Consider the following 4,214-nt stretch of genomic DNA (forward strand, 5'->3'; position numbering starts at 1 on the left):
GGGGGGGCGCAGTGTGAAGTGAACGAATGAAGGGCAGCCCTGTGAGCCCGAGAAGAGCAAAGCTACTTCAAGGCGCCCCCAAGGGCGCATGCGCAGCTTGAATGAAGCCCCGTGATGTGAGCTCAGCCCAAGGGCAGCCACTTTGTAACGGTTACATTATCTTTTTAATGAGATAATTAATTAATTAATCAGGGCCCATTAACCTCTGTGCCCAGCCCTGGCTTGAGCAACACTTGTGTGGGAGAAGAGGCCAGGAAGAAAAATGCACAAAGCCAATTGAAGCCAAGGACAGCCTCTGAAGAGCTCACCCTGTTTACACGCTTACACAGATCATGAGGGAAGAGATTAAACTAAGTCAGTCAGTGAGAGGTGGTGGCAGGAACAATTCTACAGGCCTCGTAGAATCTGTGTGTGCAGGTGTGCATACGCATCCTCAGGTGTTGTGTCTCAGGTGTTGTTCATTGGTTGTTTGGTTTTGGTTTTGATACAAGGTCTTTCCTTGGTCTGGAATCTGCCTGCTAGGCCAGGCCAGCAAGCCGATGAGTCACAGAGGTGCCCCTGTTTCTGCCTCTTTGCCACTGGGATGGAAAGATCCAGGTGTAGTGGCACACACCTTTACTCCCAGCTCTCCCAGTGGCAGAGGCAGGCTGGTCTCTGAGTTTGAGGCCAGTCTGGCCTACTAAGCAAGTTCCAAGACAACCAGGGCTACCCAGAGAACCCTGTAGCAAAAAAACAAACAAACAAACAAACAAAAAAAAGCACACTAATCCTACCCATCCAACTTTCTTTCCCTAACTTCTGGGCTGGGGACTCAAACTTGGGTCATTACACTTACAAGGCAAGCTCTTCACTGACTGAGCTATCTCCACAGCCCTCAGAGAAAAAAAAATTGAATTGGCATTAGATATCAGTAGGGACATACCTTCAAGCTACCAAGATTTGTTTCACCAAACTCAAGAAAACCGTCAGAGCCAGGAAATAATACCCATCCAAAGTAGCAAAAGTAAAAGACCTTCTAGGACAAAGCCAGAGGACACCACATGCCAGCGCCCACCTCTCCTTACAAAGCTGCACAGATGGGGCCTGGTCCTCCCGACAGTGCTAAGGGCCACACATGGAGAGGATGCTCAGCAAGGCCACTCTCCTGAGCCACGGTGATGACAGTCCTTATTTGGGGTCAGCCATATCAGCACACAAGCCGTTGACTTTCCCCAGCTCTTCTGAATGCCAAGATGATGCCCTGAGATGCTGACCATCTCATATGGCTCAAAGCTGATTGAGGACTGAGCCTCACTTTGAAAGAAATATGTGGGGTTTAGACTTGCTGAGGTAATCCTTCCCTGTACAAAAACATGTGGTCATGATTTAAATTTAAAAAAGAAACAGAGACAGTTTGCATAAAAGCATGCACACCTAGAACTGGGGAGACAGCTCGGTTGGTAAGGTGATTGTACCACAAGCATGGGGACCTGAGTTCAGGGTCCCAGAAGCCACATCAAAAGCGAAGCACAGTAGAGTGCACCCTATAACCACAGCACTGAGACAGGAGGATCCCCGGCACTCATGGCCAGCCAGGCTCCTGAATCACCTCAGAAAAACAAGGTGAAGAATGACTGAGAAAGAGGCCCAGCACCAGCCTCTGTCAACACACACATGTGCGTGTGCCTGCTGCATCCACAAATACACGCACATTTATGCAGTGAAAAACAACAAAGACTGGGAGACTTCCACTGGGCTGTCCATCAAAGGAGCTGGGATAAAGGAGGAGGGCACATGGGTGGCAGGCAGTAGAGCTCCCGTGTGAGGCAGGAGATGAGGAGCTTGCTCCATCTAAAGGGATGGAGAAGATCCAAACTTCATACATCCTGTATAACGGTCAGCCAGTTACATAGCTAGCTGACAACTCAGATACTGTCATAAAAGACTGGAGAGTTTGTTGTTCAAATACCTTAATTTTTAAGTTGCCTGCTGTCCATGAATGAGAATTTCAAATCGGCTTAACAGCACACTATACATTTGCATTGATTCCAGGGACACACTGGGACAAATTCCCTACTTAATTGTGCTGTAGGGCTATGTGTCGCCTTTTAAAGATTACTGGGCTGGCCTTGGTCATATAAGGAGATTAGAGAGGCGACACTGAGTGATGTCGCAACCTGGGGGCCGAGATGGATTTTGCGCGGCTGTCACCTACACGAGAATCCGTTCCATCCCTCTGAGTTTGGAACCTCAGTTGTAGGAAGGACAAAGCCAGCCAAGGCTGCTGGGATTAAGGAGAAGGAAAGAGTGTGGGAGAGTCTGGGGGAAGGTAACGGACTAGAGGACTGGGGCCTCAGCACTCCGGCCGACAAGTAGCCGGTTCAAGATGGCGATGTGTCCGCTGCACACGCCACATAAGAGGTTATAACACGTGGTCCTCTTCGTCAGGTCAGCAGCGTCAGCTTGCAGGTGACCATCATGTTAGGGCTTCTTGGTTGTTGAGGTCCCCTCATAGAAGGAGGTGATGGGAAGGGTCATTGGCCCCTCACCCAAGATTCCAGCTGTGTCTCTCAGCCATCTGCATACTGATTGCAAGTGGTCTGTGGACTCAGGATTGTCCCCATACTGGAGACAGGTGATTGAGGGGCTCCATCAGTGCTGCTACCACACTGCATGCAGATATCCTAATGTGGAGGCATTGGGGTCCCCGTCCCCACATTCTGCAAACAAGCTCAATCAACTCACTGTTTCCCCATGATGGACTCTGATAGAATTATACTTACATTTGCCATTGGGACATAATGAGGAGGGCATGATACTGCTTAACACCTTCCCCCCAGGGAAGGGATTCTTACTGCAGTCCCCAAACCATGTGTGTTCAAGGTGTGGTCCATAGCTCGGCATCATGGGAGGCTGTGGCCTAGATGGAGGTGTCAGGCCATCATGGGTTTGTCTTTTAAAGCAGCAGCTCCCTACCTTCCTAGTGCTGCAACCCTTTCATACAGTTCCTCATGTTGTGTTGACCCCCAACCATAAAACTATTTTTGTTCCTACTTCATAACTGTAATTTTCTACTGTTATGAATTATATTGGAAATATTTTTTGAGTTAGAGGTTTGCCAAAGGGGTTATGACCCTCTCTTGTTTAGGAAGGCCTTGGGCAGGTTCTTACCCTCTCATCCTTGCTTTCTTGCTACCATGAAGTGAGCAGTTCCCTCCACTACAGACTCCTGTCACAGTGGACCTCATCATAAGCCAGAAAGCAACCAGACTGAAATCTCCGGGATACTAAGCCAGCCTTTCCTGTGATACATAGGCCCTCTCTAGCATTTTATTATTGTAGCAGAAGGCTAGCACATTGAGGGTCCTTACAGATTAAAATCTAAGAACGTTGGAGAGATGGTCAGTAGTTAAGAGCACCCACTGCTCTTGCAAAGTACACAGGATCCATTCCCAGAACCCACATGGTTGCTCACAACTGTTTGTAACTCCAGTCCAAAGGATTTGACACCTTCTTCTAGCCACCATGGACACTGCATGCACATGGGACATAGACACGCATGCAGACAAAATACACATACACGTAAAACTGAAAACAATCTGTTTTAAAAATGCTAACTAACAAAGCACATAGTGCCTTATATTCTGACATTTAACATTTAACAAATGAATATTTTTAAATATATACTCCCAAATATATCAACAGTATTCTGAGATGGACAATAACTCTGAGTTCTTACATGTTCTGTGGTAAAATGCCACCTCTCCCACCTTCCTTCCCACCCCCATAACACACTCTGGACACTTAAGTTACATGCCCAAGAAGAAGAATATTGTTCACAACAAATACACTCCATTTAAAAATTGATTGTTCACAAACCAGACTTGATGCTGCACACCTTTAATCCCAGCACTCTGGAAGTAGAGGCTGGTAAATCACTGTGAGCTGGAGGCCTAGCATGGTTTACAGAAGAAGCTCCAGGCCAGCCAAGACAACATAGTGAAACCATGTCTCAAAACTAAAAACATAAGTACTGCATAAAGAAGTAAGTCAAAGATGGAAACCATAACCTAAATAAAATGAGCCATCATTAAATTAAAGCCACGGCATCTTTACCTAGGATGCGGAGGCTGTAGACTCTGCAGAGCAGAGCGTGTTTTTGTTTTATTAAACACCTGCCCGTGACTGATTCATGAGTGACTCAAACCCAGTCTGGTCCCACTCTTCATGACAAC

The sequence above is a fragment of the Alexandromys fortis genome, unplaced genomic scaffold (genome assembly GCF_014885135.2).
Source record: "Alexandromys fortis isolate MF-2015 unplaced genomic scaffold, M_Fortis_MF-2015_v1.1 scaffold_56, whole genome shotgun sequence".
NCBI lineage: Eukaryota > Metazoa > Chordata > Mammalia > Rodentia > Cricetidae > Alexandromys > Alexandromys fortis.